Source organism: Neophocaena asiaeorientalis, unplaced genomic scaffold, assembly GCF_003031525.2.
Source record: "Neophocaena asiaeorientalis asiaeorientalis breed wild unplaced genomic scaffold, Neophocaena_asiaeorientalis_V1.1 scaffold294, whole genome shotgun sequence".
Classification (NCBI taxonomy): Eukaryota; Metazoa; Chordata; class Mammalia; order Artiodactyla; family Phocoenidae; genus Neophocaena; species Neophocaena asiaeorientalis.
The window spans coordinates 2,044,747-2,063,441 of NW_020173945.1; the positions used below are offsets into that span (position 1 = coordinate 2,044,747).

An 18,695-nucleotide genomic window follows, 5' to 3' on the forward strand; every position below is an offset into this window, starting at 1 on the left:
TTACGGTACCTGGACCATATCTTTTGGTCTCTCTGGCCCTCGGTATCTTCATCTAGACCAGTGGTTCTCAACCAGGGGTGATTCTGTGTGTCCCTCCCCTGGGGACATTTGGCAGTGTCTGGAGACAGTTTAGGTTGTCACAGTTGAGGGGGTTGGAGGGAATCGAGTCTACTGGAATCGAGTGGGTGAAGCCAGAGAAGCTTGTGAACGCCCTGCAGTGCACAGGGCAGCTCCACACGACAGAGGACCATCTGGTCCAAAGTCAGTAGCGCCGAGGTCCAGAAACCCTGGTCTGAACAATGAAGACTTGGGTTTTATGGACCCTAGCAGCCACCGTCACTGTGCTCCACCGTGAATTAAATGATAATCCTTCCGAAAGAAAAGGGAGGCCGTTTCCTTTCTTGAGAGAATGACTACAGCCAACCCAAGCAGTGCCTTGCCCGCAGCGAGACTTTCAACTCAGCTTCCCAGACCGTCCCCCAAGGCAGAAGGCGGGGGTTGTACCAGCCCCGTGGCAGTTCTGCTGCTACTACCAGTGATGATGTCACATGACCTCCATCCAGCGCTCCCTGCCTGTCAGGCACGAGGACCCGGAAGAGGAGGGCTAGTGCCATCCCCATCTGAGATGAGGAAACAGAGGTGGCAGCAGGCCGGTGGCCAAGGCTGGATTCCATCTCAGGCTGTGTCTCAGCCTCCACTGTGCTGTACTTCGAACCACCACGCTCAGCTGCCCCAAGAACTCTGCCTGAGGGAGACCCGGGGTGGCCTTGACCGTCGGCCTGTGTTGAGGACGCGCGGACGACACACGTTGGCGGGCGTAATCTCAGCATCCTCCCTATTCAGAGACCACAAAATGGGTCAGGGCCGACAAAGTGAAACTAAGATAAATATCCTGCATTCAGATTCAGCCAACCAACTGCACACACGTTAGAATGGGGAACCCTGCCTCGACGAGGCTGACCTGGGTGTAGCTCATCTGCCGAAATGCCGTCGAGACTTACTCTGCCCTAAGAGAAGGAGGGGTCTGTTTTGTGGGACCACATTTCCAGAAGGACACTGGCAAATGGGGTTTGTTCACAGCAGTGGGTGGGGATGTAGAGAAGGCTCTGGAACCCACGTCAGAGATAGGGATGGAGGAATTGGGAGGTGGGAGGGGCCTCTGGGGCAGGGGCGTCCCTGGTCCTGCTCTGGAGGGTGCTTTTCAAAAGTACTAGCTCCTGGGGCCAAGGGCTGGAGATGGGCTTCTTTGGCCCTGGGGTGGAGCCTGCGCACCAGATGTTCCCAGGGGGCTTGTTAGGTGCAGCTGGGATTGAGATCCACTCTTCTGGAGCTGGGGTCGGGGTTGAACACTGTGTGCAAATGGCGGTCAAGGTAACAGATAGGAGCCTTACCCTGTGTACGTCCAGGGAATTGAACTCGGAACAGTAGGTCAAAGTTACAGGAAAGAATTGTGACAATTTTTTTTTTTTTGCGGTACGCGGGCCTCTCACTGTTGTGGCCTCTCCCGGAGCACAGGCTCCGGACGCGCAGGCTCAGTAGTTGTGGCTCACGGGCCCAGCCGCTCCACGGCATGTGGGATCTTCCCGGACCAGGGCACGAACCCATGTCCCCTGCATCAGCAGGCGGACTCTCAACCACCGCGCCACCGGGGAAGCCCGACAATTTTTTTTTTAACCTTTATTGACGTGTAGTTGATGTACAATGTTGTGTTACTTCCTGCTGTACAGCAAAGTGGATCAGTTCTGCATATACATGTATCCACTCTTTTTTAGATTGTTTTCCCATACAGGTCATTACAGAGTATTGGGCAGACATATACACACTACTGTATATAAAATGGATAACTAATAAGGACCTACCGTATAGCACAGGAATTGGGACAATTTTGACACAAAGTAGCGTAAAGTAATACGATAGAGCATAATTTTTCAAAATGACTCTTTCAAAAATTTTCCTCTTGAATCTTTCACTTTCTCCCTCACCTGATGACCCTCTTTAAGTCTCACCAGTGAAACAGGGGAAGACGCATACTCATCTTCCCAACCCCACACCCCAGCTGCACCTGGAGCTACAGCCTCTGCGCTGCTTCCTGCTGGCCAGGGGATTGGGGAGGGGGGGTGGTCCCTGCCCTTGTGAAGTGTCGCTCCTTCCACCTCTGGACCCATCACCTCTCACTTCCAAAGGACTCTGCCTCTGCAGTTACCCTGTCTGCTTCCTGTACCGTCAGATCCTCCCGGATGTTGGGTCCCTCCGTTCAGCAGACAGGCCTGCTCCGGCATCTCCCATCCTGGCTCCGTGGCCCTCTGCCCTGCCAGCCCCTTCTCAGCCTTCTTCTCCATACACCCTCCTGGGACTCCTGTCTACACTCAGTGTCTCCAGCTACTCACCAGGTGCCTTCTCTTTGATCCGTCCCGATCTGTCCTCCCTCCCCGCACTGCCCGGACACTGCTCTCATCCAGTGCCTGGCCACCCACGCTGTCCACCCCAGGTACAGCATGGTTCCCTTCGCCATCTGCTTCTTAGCGATGGGGAGCCCGGTGACCGCTCCATCGTGCTGGAAACTCTTCTCTTGGCTTCTCTGATGACAGAGAAGGGAAGAGTGTGTGTGAAGGCTGGGAAGGGCATGTGTCTGGGGAGATTTGTGGCGTGGGTAATGAAGGGACTTAGCTGGAGACAAGGCATGAAGGTAGGAAGGGTGATTAGAAAAAGGATCCACAAAAGGTCTGGACTTGAGTCTGGGCAGTCAGGTGCCCCCCTCATGATTTTCAGGGAGCAGTGATTGTGACTTTTACAAGCCAACTCCTGAGTCAGCATGGGTTATCATCTGGTGTAGAAAGACGAGGCAGAGGTGGGTTAGGAGAGAGGGAGGTAGTCCAAGCCCAGCAACCCCTGATTCTCCTGGAAGTCTAGAAGTCTCCAGTAGAGTTGTCACTGAAACTTGCATTTCCCATCCCACTGGTATTTTTAGTAACATCGTTTCTCATTGGTCTCAGTGCAACAACGTGTTATTAATGTAAATTGTTAACGCTTCCTAAAATACAGAAGTCTAAAATTTTACAGTTACTTAGTTTTTTTGTTTTGTTGTTTTTTGGTCCCAGCAGTTTTAGCTGCAAACTTTCAATTTTAGGGTAATTTTTTTAACAGATAGAGAGCATCATTTACTGTCCCACATCCAATGACTTAGAGGTGGAGTAGCATAAAAAGATTTGTCGAATGTATATATATATATAATGCTATTTTCCAACTGGAAAGAAAACTTTCAGTGAGCTTTTGTATTTGCAACATTAAACCATCTGATTTTATAACACTGTATATTTTTAAGCAATATAGGACTTTTTCTCGTGATTTTATACCACTTTGGGGCCAGGAAAATATTCATTTTTTATTCCTCTGCTTTGCTCAAGTCCTCAACCTAGGAATCAAATAGCTTAAGAAACTTCAGTGATACTGTCTCCCTGGTGACTTTTTCAGTTATTAGAATAAAATTTGGTCAGATCTCTTTCCATCCTTCCCTTGCTTCCTGTTATTTACAAATGCATACAAAGAGGGAAAGACCTAAAGGGCTTAAAATTTTTTAGATACTGATAAGAAAGAAAGGAGTGGAAGTGAAGGGAGCAGAGGAGTGGTTATAAAAATACAATTGGTTGTAATATGGTTAGAAGGAGATAGGTAGGTGGATAGATGATAGATAGATAGATAGATAGTTAATAGACATAGATAGATAAAGATAGATAGGGATAGAGAGAGATTGTGGGTGGATGGATGGACCAATGGACAGATGAGATTAGGTAGGTAGATAGGGTAATAGATGATAGATAGATAGATAGAGATAAAAATAGGGAGATAGATCAGGGTGGGTGGCTGGCTGGCTGGCTGGCTGGATGGATGGATAGATACGATAGGTAGGTAGGTAGGTAGGGTGAGAGATGATTGATAGATACGGCTGACAGGTAGCTTTGTACAGATCAGGGTCATCATCAAACCCTCTGTGTATTTACTCCTTTAGTACTTGTACATTACTTTGGTTTTGCATTCTTAAACTTCTTTCAATGAGTATATCTTTCCTTACATCTTTGCTTTATTATCTGACAGATAAGGTTATTAACAGAAAGTGATATTAATATTAATTACATGATACTAAAATTTTTATGTCATGAGGAAACAGATGGTTATTTTAAATGACTTAAAATTTTACTCTTTTATAGGAAGAAACATTTTAAACATATTTTGTTATAAATGCTATTTTAATTGCTACATTATTTCTGCAGTGGGATTTTAAAAATCTTACTACATTTGCAGGGAAATGTTTGTCTACGTCAGAATCTCTTAAAATGTGTACTTATTTACAAGGAAATAATTATAATTGAATTTAAAATATAGTATCGGGGAGCTTGATGTTATTGATAAGTACCTTACGCAGTTCCCACACCTGATCTCTCCATCTGGTCGCAGTTCAGGATCTCGGCTCTGATGTGAGAGTTGCTCTCTGCAGCATTTAGCCTAGATCGCAACCATATACCAGTTACCTTTTCATACAGGCATTCTATATTTCAGAGTGTTTATAAGCATCCAGTCCCTAGCTGAACTCTGAAATTATAAAGCATTGCTACTTTGGAAATGTTTTCTATGTATCGTGTAATTAGAAAACAGAAGAATGTACTTCGGAATTTTAAGCTTCATTTTACAAGATTGGGAAACTCGCCTTGCAACCAGCTGTTGGCTCTTGGTTCATTTCATAGCAAGCTTTGCACTGATGCAGAAAGTGAAACGAGCATGTCCACTCCCCGAAACAGCCCTCAGAGATCCTCTGTCTGAGGGCTGTCTTCCTTCTATGTCAAAATGTCCCAGAAGCACCAGCTCACCGTCTCCCTTCGAAGACCCCTTTATGGTGAGGGCGCAGAGGGAAATTGAAGTCTGGGGGCCCGTAAGGCCCCCATCAATCAGAAGGCAGGGGTAGCGCCAGCAAAACATGCAGTTCAGGCCCCCAGATGAGATTCGTAAGCCAGCAGCATCCATCCGAGCCACCCATTCTGGAAAAATGATCATCCTATGATACCATCTAAAGCAGTCTAGGTTCGGGTTACTGCCTGAACAAGCACCTGGTTTTTATTTATTTAATTTTATTTATTTATTTATTTATTTTGCGGTACGCGGGCCTCTCACTGTTGTGGCCTCTCCCGTTGCGGAGCACAGGCTCCGGACGCGCAGGCCCAGCGGCCACGGCTCACGTGCCCAGCCGCTCCGCGGCATGTGGGATCTTCCCGGACCGGGGCACGAACCCGCGTCCCCTGCATCGGCAGGCGGACTCTCAACCACTGCACCACCAGGGAAGCCCCAGCACCCGGTTTTTATTCACGTCTGTCTTCCCAGGGCGCTGGCAAAACTGTAAACCGAAGTGTTAGCCGTCAAATCACGTGAATACGAGTTCCTGGACAGTGAATTTTTTTTTAAGAAATTATTTGTCCTTTCAAACAATATTCATTTTTTCCCCTTAGCACTGTGTTCCTTATGCTCTGTTTTTCACTTTTAAAATTCTTCAGTTTCTAGAAGCCTGGATGATAGATGTACGTGTGTGAAAAGTGCCACCAGTCAATGAATGTGACATCCGTCCGTCATGGGGCTAAAACACAGAGTATCCCACTGGTGTCAGTTATGCATACTTCAACCTACTCTAGCAAGCCTTTCTTCCTCCTTCTAGCAAGTGGGTTAACTACCTTATCCCTTCTTTCATTTTTTGCAATAATAACTTTGCATTTTCCCTAATTATAAAACGTTACATTTTAGAAAAATTTAAAAAGCAGAGAAGCTTTTTGCTGTTATAAAAAACTCCTACCCTAAGCTTTTAGTTTGGGGGATGCGTCCCCTTCCAGTGCATATGTCTGTGTTCTTACTTATTTCCAAAAGTTAGACTACATCGTAACTGGCTTTAATTATAGATGTGTTAAGTTTCTCTATCTGAAAATAGTTCAGGCATAGGAAGCCATCTCTGTGACGAGCAGCAGCGGACTGGTTAAATGAATTACAGTAAAGCCCCACAAAGGGATGCCACATAGCCCTGAAAATGTTGCCTTCCGTGTAATAACTTGGAAAGGTGTTCATGTAAACAGTAGGTGTCACCGTGCTGTGAACCGGCTTCAGCATCACTCTGTGTGATCCCACCCACTCTGGGGCCTGGTCCCGTGCCGAGCTGGGGAACCTCTCCCCATGCACACATGGCCTCCCTGCCCTCATGTCCCATCAGATACCACCTTGTCCGTGAGGCCTCTGTGTCTCCCAACTTAAAATTGCCCACAGCTCTCTTCCCCGCTTTACTGCCTCCATACCACTCTCCCCTTCCAACCTTCGTAATTCACTCGTTGATTTTATCATCTGTCATCTTCCCCACTAGAATGTATGCTTCTTAAGGGCGAGGACTCCATCTAGTTCACCTCTCCGCTCCCGGGGCTGAGAACGGGGTGCCCAGTGAGCTTTCCCTCGGGCTTATGTAATGTACCGATGCTCTCCGCCCTGCAGTAGCCCTGGATCAGTGCTTTAGACACATTGCTCATTAAACCTGTTACAGTTCTGTGTGGCAGTGCTCTTATCCTCATTTTAAATGAGAAAACTGAGCCTTAGAGAGTCTGAATAACTGGCCCCAGGTCACACAGCTGGCAGGATCACGTGTTTTATGCGTCGATGGGCTGGGCAGGGCAGGGTGTGTGTAAAGGGCTCCTGGGTGGAAGGAGTGTGGGGTGAGGGAGTTATACGAGATCTTAACTGTTTTTCCCTTGTTCTCTTTTGAGCTTTCAGAAGTGAATACCTATTATTTATGTAAAAATTTTTTAAGTTATTTCAAATATGAATTCTGTAGTTAGAAAACACAAATGAAGCCATGAACATTTGAGGATTTCCACTTGCACTTCGTTAGTAGCAAACGTAATTCAGTTTGCAACTTTAATTGATCAGAAAAGCGTGGTCCTTGACTGGCACTGGCAAAGCCAAGAAGAGGAGAGCAGGCGGGGGGCGAGGGCATTTGAGGCTTTGAGGGCAGGGAGCAGAAGGGGAGCTGGGACTTGGTGGGGCACACAGAGACCAAAGTCAGGATGCCTGAGTCCCTGTCCCCATTCTGCCACTGGCCACACAGGGGAGACAGTTACAGAGATGCCAGGAGACCCAATTCAATTCAGAGCAACTGGGTAGAGTCATGGGGAAGCTGCGCAGGGCCTGTCCTGTGTCCCGGAAAGCAGATGTTGTACCGGCAGTACGTGGAATTATTTACATGCATGAAGCGTCCATGGTAGAGGATGAATCACAGTTTCATTGCGTTTCATTTCGTTGCATTGAGCAAATTGCAATGTTTAATAGTCAGTGAATGTTCTCATCTGCGTGGACCTAGAACAAGGCTCTGAATCCCGGTCCTGCCCAGCCCCTGGTCCTGCCCGGCCCCGTCTCCTGCCCACACAAGCATGGCTTGAACAAATAGGCTTCTTCCTGAGACTTTCCAGATGTGAAGTCAGATACAGTCAGATACTTAAGTATATAATTTTGTTACGGACTTTCTTTCATGTATTAAAGTTGAATTTGTGGGAATTCCCTGGTAGTCCAGTGGTTAGGACTCTGCATTTCCATTGGCGGGGGCATGGGTTCGATTGCCGGTCAGGGAACTAAGATCCTGCAAGCCGCCACAGCATGGCCAAAAAAAAGTTGAATTTGTAAGAACAATGGCTGTAACACTTCAGAAGAGAGTGGTGGCAGGGCTGTGCTTTTCGAAAGAGCTAGAAGATACTGTGCAATTCCTGATTATCCCTCATCCCAGCCTAGTTTTCTGCACTGTGTCTCCATGTCATCATTGTGTTCTCTTTCTTCACCATAGAACAGATCTGCTCAAACCCCCTGAGTATCCAAGGCTATATAGATTTGCCACTTGGAGCATGCCTCCTGAATCCCATTCTTGTGCCCATCTTGCATATAAAGCTTATAAGTGCCGAGCTCTTTTCACGAATATCAACATCTTCTTTTCCCATTTTCCACTGACCCTCATGAAATAAGGGCAGAAGCACGTTGAGCTGTCCAAGCTACCTGAACACCCCGGCAGAACCGAGCGAGCCCAGCCATGCCGCACCCCACCCCCTAGCCGCACCCCACGGCCTGCGGGATGTTCTGGGAACTCGGACAACTGTAGTTCTAAAGGTCAGACTCGGTTCCTCTGGAAAAGACAGAAGAGACGCCTTCACCTGTGAAAAAGTGTCCTGAGATCCAGGATTAGAAAACGAACTTGAATCTCATGGAAGAAAATACGTAACGCCTATTTTTTCCTTTTCTGAGCCAGAGCCAGGAAATCGGAGAAGACACCAAAAACAGCAACAAAACTGCTCCCAAGAGCCCTTCGCTGCTGGGATATGGAGGGTGAGGTGATGGCTAGTTAAAGCCGCTCAGGGTCGGGACGCATCTGCGCTGTAGTCTGAGGCTGCGGGAAACGGGGTGACCCTGGGGTTATAGCCCCAGTGGACCTAGATGAACGTGGAGTAAGGCCTTTCCAGTCTCGTGCTCAGGGGACCCTAAAATCCCTCCCTCCTCGGATTCCCGGAGTTTCCTCCACCCTCGCAAGTGACAGAATCCCAGTGAAGAGCTGGAGAAGCCGCCCGGTCCCAGCCTCGGCTGTGCTGTAGCACATCACCGGCTGTGTGGACAGGGACAGTTGGCGAGAGTGTGTTCGAGAGAAAATTATGGATGGACGGAAACCGTCTGCAAGGGCGGAGCGGGGAAGAGGCAGAGACATGTATTCCTGAGGAATGGGGGCAGGGGCACCGTGGAGGCAGCAAGGAGGCCTCGTCCTGGTTGGGGAGGCTGGTGGGGCGTCACTGCTTCTAACCTCACCCCAGGGGATAAGAGGCAGCAGTGGGCAGAATGGGGATGAGCGGTCCTTGGATGCATAGCAGGCGGCAGATTCCACTCCTCGGCTGGGGCACCGCATCCTTCACCGACCCTGGTGCCGGCCACAGGGGGGCTGGGCTTCTGCTTAAGGAAGAAGAGGAAAATGTCAGTTATTATGTCTGGGAACACAATCTTATCTCTCATTTTATTTTACAGCAATTTCCCCAGAGATCCACCCCAGTATCTGATTGAACTCTATTGACAAAATTTTTAGCCACGATAGGGAAAATGCTTTGAACTCAAAGCAGATCCAACGCAGGATCTCCAGACACTTTCTTTCTTATTGTATTTTATTGCGTTTTATTTCACTTTTGCCAGGACAAAGCCCAAATTCCAAGACATTGCTAGAAGTTAAAAGGACAAAATTAGAGTAGGACAAATGAAGTCAGTTCTTTTTTAAAAAGAATGTTCTGGAGTGAAGGCTAAATTATTCATCGCTTTTTGTCAGAAGTAATTTAATCTTAGTTTTCAAACACCGTCGTTAATTTTAGAGGTTACACTCCGATTTCTCATTTTTGTGGAAAAGACAAAATAAGAGTCACTCATTTGGCCACAATATTATTAAACCATTGAAAAAGGGCCAGTATCATTAAACTGCTGGAAAAGGCTGTACTTTAAACACCACTTCAGAAGTGAAATGATTTTTGGTCTGTGGTTTTGAGTGGAGATGTTACTCGTGGTATCTTCATCCGTGGGGTTATTGGTAGGGACAGCTGTCCCAAGTATACTATTCGACAGATTTCCTGGCGAGTTAAGATGATTATCTGTCACGTGACAAACTTCTCCAGCATTTACAAGTCCCAGGCGTGTTTTTTGTTTGTTTTGTTGTTTTGGTTTTTTGAGATTGACATGAAATCATCATGAGATTCAATAGCAAAGAACACAAAAACGTAGGGTAGGTTTTTGTTTTGTTTTGTTTGCGGTACGAGGGCCTCTCACCATTGTGGCCTCTCCCGTTGCGGAGCACAGGCTCCGGACGCGCAGGCCCGGCGGCCACGGCTCACGGGCCCAGCCGCTCCGCGGCATGTGGGATCTTCCCGGACTGGGGCACGAACCCGCGTCCCCTGCATCGGCAGGCGGACTCTCAACCACTGCGCCACCAGGGAAGTCCTAGGGTAGGATTTTAGAGGGGCTTTTCGATTTTCAGGAAACCTTACTTGCCCAAAGCTTAATAACCATAATTATTAGATTTCCTTTGAACTTTGTTCTTTTTGTCATTTTCAGAAATGATGGCAGAGTGGGGTTAAGGTTGGGTGACCATATGTTACTAATTATGCTGGGAAACAGGCATAGCCTGGGATTGTACCAGGCAAAGCAGGGCGACTGTCACCCTAGTCAAGGTGGCTCATCTGAGTACCGTTGTGTGCAGCCTTTGTTCCTCATGGGTACTGTCCATGAGAGTTACTCATTTTCTTCCAGTACAGAGTCAGCAGTATCCTTGTAACCTAGGTGATCAGAATCTTGGGCTTCAGCTGCATGGCACCGTGCCAGCCTGCCACTCCCTGCATGGACTGGGCAGTTTGGGGACCATCAGAATGTAGAACTTGCCAAATGTAGGACGCTCTCACTCAGGCTCCTTCGAAAGAAGGAGAGATCTTAACTACAGGTTTGGCGTGGAAACAAAACAGCCCACTCCGATCTACTCAGTTGCCCTCTGGCTTGGGGAGCCTTTTATCATCCTACCTAATATGTATTTGTGACCTGGTCAGTGTTTTAAATACAGTTGTTTTAATAGTGTAATCAGAAGTGAAAGGTCATTGGCCTCATCTTCTTAAAACCACTCGAGACTGATTCCAGAATTCAAAGTACAGACGACCTAAATGTCTCGAGTTCAATATTCAAACGAATTCAGCCCCAGCCCTCAACTGCCGCTAGTTTGGAGACATGAGTGAGTTGAATACATCTAGTGTTCAGGCAGAGGAAGTTAGAGGTTAACCCCAGCCTTGGAATCTACATAAAATATGTAGCACAGTCATCAGTCATCAGCAGCACGTTGGCAAAACTCTAAAACGGCAGGAAAGAGAAATATTCTCTTTTCGGTGGCAGTTAAAGAAATCATCTCGCACTTTTCCAAACAAAATTTTCATAGGACAGATCCTCGCATTTACCTATGGAGTTGTTGTCCCATATTTTTATGAAAAATGTTTATTCTGTTAGAAGGGTATATAGGTATGAAACAGGTGACCAAGGCAGCTCACGATGCAAATTTAGGTAAATGTATTCTGAGTGTCTCTTGCATCCACACATCCAGTATAGAATTACAATTGGATTTGTTTGGGTTTTGCAGTGTTAATTGGATCTGTTTTTTTAAACACATAGTATCTTCCGGCTATTTTCCCAGGACCTAAAACAGTGCTTCCCACAAAACGGACGCTGGGTAGTTATTTGTGGGCTGGTGTCTGTGTGCACACGTGCAGATGCTCTCTGAATATGTAGTCAAGGTCATGCTCGTCCAAGTGGGGAGCTTTGTCACCTTTGGTCCCCAGTGGTTGCCGGTTGCCCTGCTCCAGCTCCAGGGCTTTCTGTGCAAGACCGCTGAGGGGGGATTACCAATGGAACCCAACCCTTCAAAGCTCCGCCGTGGGCTTAGTGGCTCAAGGTGGGAGGGAGTCCCGCGCAGGAGCCTCCAATCCACTGACTGGGGCGATTGTTAGGGCCCAGGTGTGACGGAAAGGAATAGAGTTTCTGAGACTTGTGGGGCCTCTCTTTCAAGCGGCCCAACGTTTGAGGCACCTGATACTGTCTCTCACTGGCATGCCACCCAGCATCAACAAAGGCTTGGGAACCACAATCAAACCTCCTGTCCCACGGTTTAGGAGACAGTAGTGAGATGACATAGAACAAGAAGTTTTTCAAGTATCATTTTAAATGTTGAGAAGATATTATTTCTATGACTTTGCAAATTACCATTTGATTTCATCCAAAAGAAAAAAGCCATCTGTTGAGTTGAAACGTAACATAACGTTACATGTGACGATGCCCAAGGGAAATCTAGACCTTTTTTAAAAGAAGATACAATTTATCATCTTCATAGGGTAATCATTTATTCTACAAAGGGTGCAAAACTGTGGGGGTATTTAATGCAGATTTTTCAGGTGGCATTTAAATAATATCTAAAACCTCTAGGTCACAGATATACAATGATAGATACACGGATTTTTGTTCCTTCCGGCATTCAAAGACTTTCCTTAAATGGATGGGTTTTTTGTTTGTTTGTTGGATTTTTTCGTGTGTGTGTGTGTGTGTGCGCGCGCGCGCGTGCGTGCTGCAGTTTGTGTTTTGGCGTTTCTTTTTTTTTGAAAGACTTTTTACTGAGCATCCATTTTTGGTGTTTGGTGCCTGCTGGCTGCTAAGCATACGTAAAGAAGTTAAAACTCAGAGGGACGCCACCAAATAAGGGAAGCATCCCCAGAACCAAATCACAGCACTCCGAAGGCAATGAAAGGGGTGCAGTGTTGTGTGGGAGCTGGGAAGACGGGCCAGGAGGACTTCACGATGAGGGTCGTCTGGCCCTGGGCTCCCACCCCGGCAGGAATCCGTGAGCTGTCTGCTTTCGGCACTGTGCTTCGTCCAGCTTTAATCTCGGGATGTCTAAGAGTGAACGTCCCAGGTCCTCTCTAATAGTTACCAGAACTTTCCCCCCTAAATTTATAATCTTCTTTTGGTATCAGTAATGTATGTTTTTTTGTGTTGCAGTTCTGTGTTCAGATTCCTCAGTTTCAACTTATTGGATGATGATTATTTTTTCTTTTCTTTTAATTGAGGCATAGTTGATGTCCAGTATTAGGTAAGATTCAGGTATACAACATAGTGATTCACAATTTTTATATAAATATAAAAATATATAAAATATAAAAATATAAAAAATATAAAATATTTTTATATTTTATATATTCGCGGTTATATTTCATTTATAATCATTACAAACTATTGGCAGTGTTCCCTGTGCTGTGCAGTCTACCCTTGTAGTTTATTTTATACATAGAAGTTTGTTCCTCTTAACCCCCCTCCCCCTGTCTTGCCCTCCCCCTTGCCTCTCCCCACTGGTAACCACTAGTTTGTTCTCTATATCTGTGAGTCTGTTTCTTTTACTATCTTCACTAGTTAGTTTTTTTAGACTCCACATATAAGTGATACCAGTATTTGGTTTTCTCTGTCTGACTTACTTCACTAATATCCTCCAAGGCCATCCATGTTGTTGCAGATGGCAAATTTTCATTCTTTTTTATGGCTGAGTAGTATTGCATTGTGTGGGTATCTAGATGTATAGATAGAGGTAGATAGATACCTCACACCTTCTTTATCCATTCATCTGTCGACGGACACTTAGGTTGCTTCCATACCTTGGCAATTGTAAATAATGCTGCTGTAAACATTGGGATGCATGTATCTTTTTGAATTAGTGGTTTTTGTTTGTTTATTTTTTTAAATAATTTCTACCCAGGATTAGAATTGCTGGCTCCTATGGTAGTTCTATTTTTAGTTTCTTGAGAAACCTCCCCAGTGGCTGCACCAATTTACATGCCCACCAGCAGTGCACAAGGGTTCCCTTTTCTCCACACCCTCACCAGCAGTTGTTATTTGTGGATGACTAATGGTTTTAAAAAACTGGATTGCCCTTTGTGGCCATGTTTACATGGTCTTCAGGATTAAAGGAGGCTAAGAGCATGTCAGTGACCCTCCACGCCCACCTAGATTACCCGTCCACTCAGCATCTATCATCATCCCTCTAATGTGTGAGTCTGTGTCTAGTGTGTGTTTATTGATAATATCCCCTCACCAGGACATCAGCTCTCTAGGACAGGAGATTTGTTTTATTTACTTCCGTTGTTACAGCTCTAGAAGAGAGCCTGACGGGGTGAGGGGGTCTGTCTGTCCACCCATTTGTCTGGCAGTTGGTCAGTACCACACTGAGCACAGGGTCCAAGCCCTGTGTGGTGGTGTGTCCTCTTGGATTGGTGTGGGACGTGAGAGGAGGAGAAGAGTCAGGATGGACCGGGGCTGTTGGCCTGCACACCTGGAGGGTGGAGTTGGTGTTGGCCAGGATGGAGAAGGAGAGGTCGGGCTGCAGCAGGCCGAGGGCAGGTGTTCAGGAGTGCTGTCCTGCCCATTTTACATGTGGAGATACTGAGGCCAAAAGAGATGAACTACCCAGTCACAAAGCCAGGTGGGATTCTGAACTGCTTTTCTGATTCCACAGCTGTGCTAGTTCCTTCCGTGGAACTCACCCTGTGGTTCTCTTCCTGCCCCCCATCTGCATCCCTCTTGGGCCCCTTGATGTTGTCCATTTTGAGGACCATGGACTTCTTCATCAGGAAATGGTCAGGGTAGGAGCTGAAATGTGCATCAGCTCCTGGGCTTCAGGGACGTGATGGTTTGGATGCCTTCGCACACTGCCGTGGGGGGAGCACAAAGCTTCTGGGAGCAGCTTAGCATCAGGTGTCCCGAGCCCCACAAATACTCATTTTCTTGGGCCCATCCCTTGAAAACTGCCCTCATGCAATAATTCCAAATATGGAAAATATATGAAAAGTATTGATTTATGGTCAGAATTTTTCAGTCCATTTAAGCATTAGGGAAATAGTTAAGCACACTCAAGCACACTCTACTCTTTAGATTTATTTACCTTTTTGACATTTGACCCTGGAGCAATGGGATGGTGTATCACAACCAAATGACCTCCTGTTTCAGTCTGGGCTTCTGTATATCAGGCTTTCTTAAAGCTGAGGACACCATCGTTCTACTTTTTCAAACCACGTGGTATCAGTAGATTAAGAGCAGGGATGGGTCATGAAGAAACAGCCTTGCTTGTTTTGATGCATTTCTGTACCTTGAGAAGAAGGAACCAAGTGAACATATTCAGGACCCTGGACAGAGCCCGCTGGGGACTCGCAGAACTGAAGCTGGCCTTTCCTGCCTCAGACAGGAACATTTTGTGTGCAGGAGTTGGGAATTTGATTCCAAGTGACTTTTAATAGAAACAGCTAAGTTTCTAAAGATGGGAAATTTACGTTATCAAAGAGGGATCATGCATTTAATTAACTTCTCTATCTAATTGAGTTTTCTTCTAGACATCTCAGCCGTTCCCCAACCTGCTCAGCCAGTGGAGCCTCCCACGTGAAAGAGAATCTCTTTGTCATTTAGCAGCCGTAAGTGCCCCACTTGAGAAATGGTTACGGCTGATTATGTAAAACGAGATGCAGGAATCTCTTGAAGTGATTTCATTTCCACCGAACGGTACAGCTCAGAGTGCCTTTACACTTTTTCGGAGTACACTGGATTAATTTAAACTTTGTGCGCTTGATTCAGCTAAAAATAAGCTAGAGAACAATTTAATTTTTGACCCTGAAATATAAAATCCTGACTTGCATTCCCCAGATCGGGTGATGGTATGAGCACAGGCTGACCATCCAGCATGAGGCTCAAGGATACACTTACAGAGCCTGCTGTAGTGGGCAAGAAGGGACAGGTGACAAGGTGATTCTGGATGCAAGGAAACGGCATGCACCAGGAGGCCAGAGGGGAGGCGGATATAGCTCAGGGAAGCGGGGAGGATGTGAGGAAACTTGAGAGGAGTGAGGCTGCTCCGCCCTTGGACATGTGCTCGCTGCACAGGACAAGCGGGAGGCCGGGACGGCTCCCTCAGAGAAGGACAGAACATCCCAGGCTCCACCTTTTATCTGAGACCCGGAACCAGGTCCTGGTGGCTGTCTGGAGGCCCAGGGAGCCACATCCAGTCCCCACACTCAACTTTGTGACCTAAGTCTTGTGAACGGCCTTAGCTTAAGTTTCTGAGTGTCGTCCGACCCCCCGACCCGGACCCCCTGATCTGACACCGAACCTGCATTTGCTGGTCCCTCCCATTACCTTCTTTTGTCTTCCCCGTTTGGTTGCGTTGTAGCATTTAACACAATGGACCCCCGCCCTTTTCTTTTGTTTTAAAATAGCTTTAGTGAGCTAAAACTCACAGCACATAAACTTCATCCATTTAAAGTCTACAATTCAGTACTTTTAGTATGTTCACAGAAACGTGCAACCTTCGCCACAGTCAATCATAGAACATTTTTCATTGCCTCAAAGTGAAACCCCCTACCCTAATTAGCGATCAGAGTTTGTGGGTTATTTTTTTTTTTTTTAAGGCTGTCATAGAAACATGTTTCAGTAAGTAAGGGCTTCATGTAAATGAAGACCAATTCCAACGTATTCAGCTTCGTTTACAGAGACCTCTGGGTGTAACTGAACACAGCCCGGGTAGGAAATACTTCTCCCTATGTTTCCTCTCCATTCTAGCCCCTCCTATTGTATTCCTTTCCTCCCACTTTTGTAACTCAGTCTAACACTGTGTTGTCTCTCCCTTTTCCCCAACACCTGTCATCTTCCTGGGCCCCCCGCAGTGTCCCCGCTGCCCCTTCTTCTGACACCGTGTACCTCTGTGTGAGCGCCGCTAGCTGCAAAGGGAACCGGACAATATGCTGGGCTCTGAAACATCTTCAGAGATTGGGATTCAAGTAAACGTCCTCCTGTTGAAAGCTCCCGTCAAAAGGACTGTGAGAAGGGGTGAGGTTTTGAACTTCACTTCACACTCACCTTTTAACAGCAGCCGGGATGTTGTGATTTCCTTGGATGGCAGAGGTGGCCTGTTCTTTATTTACCAGCCCACACATCTCTCTGAGCTTCAGAAAGAACAGAGCCCTTAGTGAAGGTCCAAATTAGCTTTAGATTGTCGGCTTTGTCTTGAAGGGAATAGGTTTTAATTAACCAGCTCCTACAGTGACTCCATCTTGAGTTTTTGGAAGGTTTTAACCCTCAGCTGATTCCCTCCACCCCAACCCGGCACCGACAAATAGCCCTGTCTTTGATCATTTTGAATTCTTGGAATACCAAAAAACAAAGATTTTTAGTAATATATTGTTCCTGATCCTGTCAGATGAGTAAGTTAGGGACTATGTGAAAGTGAGAGAGAGGAGAGCTAATATGCATTCACGGTCGGTCCTTTTCCTTTTTTCCTTTTTTTTTTTTTTTTTAATAGAGATTCAGGCTTCTTGTGAACATGCATTTTAAAGCAATTCCTATCTTTCATCAGCACACAGGAAATAACAATCAGCCTGCCCTCAGAACTCCTGGCAGCTCCCCCAGATAGCGTGGCGGGCTCCCTGCAGCACATTCTTGGTGTCCACTCTCCAAATCAAGCCCAGGACGGAAGAGTGGAGGGAGACATCCCTCCAGAGGGTCCACAGGTCCCTGAAATGAACTCCAGAGTGGGGATCGGGGAAGGGCGTTGGACGTGCAATGGCGGTAGGAATGCCAGTAGTTGCGGTCACGACAGTCGCAGGGATGCCCCGCTCCTTCCCAGCGAGGTGCAGGAGGACACCTCCCCCGGCATACACGTTTGGAGACCCTTGGGAGAAGCAGAGCCATGGGTATCACAGGCGTGGAGCCCGGTCTATTTGAATATCAGCCGGGATAGCAGAAAACCCATCCGCACACCTGGCACTGACGGCCATCACCGAGGCATGCTCTCTGCAGCAGTTCATCAAAGATGGCCCCGCTAATGATCGGCTGGGCAGATAATCGGACGAGAGTTAATTGTAAGGTTTGATATGGCATCTTGTCAGCAGAGATAAGTTGTCACGTTTTCCACTTGAGCTGAAACTAAATGATTGTAAAATAAGTTATGAGTGTCCTTGGGCCCGTCTGCCGGAAAGACGGCTAAGAATACATTCCTGGCCCATCAGTCGCAAGCAGCCTGCTTGATATTTATGCGAACGGAATGTTATTTTATTCCCCCTCTAGTCATGCTTGTCAGCTCTCCGAGTGAAAAGTGAAACTGCTTCTTTGACTCATACGTCACGTACTGAAGCTCGGAGAGACTGCAGGTTGTCATCATTATTGCTCGTATTGTATATTTTTTGGGGTGTGCGTTGAACATTGATGCCCGATTGGGAAGAACTAATGGCCGGCATTGAGCGCCCGGGACGGCGCTGGACCGGCCTATCCCGGCTCGGCGCCTCGTCTCGGGGGCTCCGGTCCCTCCATCAAAGCCGGTTTAGAGGTGGCGTAATGAGGCGCTTGCCTTTTTTAATTTGGCATGGCTTTCTTCTTTCGGCTTCCCCCCGCCCTCCCCGCTCTGCTCTCTGCGTGCGCCCTCCCGTATTTAAGGCTGTCGACGCCCAGTAGTTGATACAGAATAAGATGCGTTATTCGTACTGCCTTCTGTGGGCTCGTTTTCAGTGTCTGGGGCTGCGCTTTCGGGGCCTCTTCAGTTTGAAGGATCCCTTGTCAGGCAGGCGGAGTCTGTTGGAAATGGAAAAGCACAGCACAGACGCCTGGTGCGTTTTGATTGCTCGTATTTTAAACCAGGGAAATTTTTTTTTTTTTTTTTTTTTTTTTTTTGCGGTACACGGGCCTCTCACCGTTGTGGCCTCTCCCGTTGCGGAGCACAGGCTCCGGATGCGCAGGTTCAGCGGCCACGGCTCACGGGCGCAGCCGCTCCTCGGCACGTGGGATCTTCCCAGACCGGGGCACGAACCTGCGTCCCCTGCATCGGCAGGCGGACTCTCACCCACTGTGCCCCCCGGGAAGCCCCCATCTCTTGCTTAAAGGGCAGGTGCTGCTCTCCACCCAGAATTCTGGAAGCCTCTGAACCTCCTCCTCCTCCGTTTCGGACACCCCATCAGTCACCTAAGCCTGCGGACTGCATCGAAGGAGAGCCTCTAAAATGCACCCTCTTCTCTTCAGCCCCGTCTTATCATGTCTCGCTCAGACTATCACAGTGACTTCCA

The 18,695-nt window shown here is 47.2% G+C and overlaps 1 protein-coding gene across 6 annotated transcripts in view; it reads left to right on the plus strand.

Moving 5' to 3' along the window:
- AGAP1 (ArfGAP with GTPase domain, ankyrin repeat and PH domain 1) overlaps window positions 1-18,695 on the plus strand; it is a 544,600-nt gene that overhangs the window by 398,042 nt on the left and 127,863 nt on the right. The window lies entirely within an intron of this gene.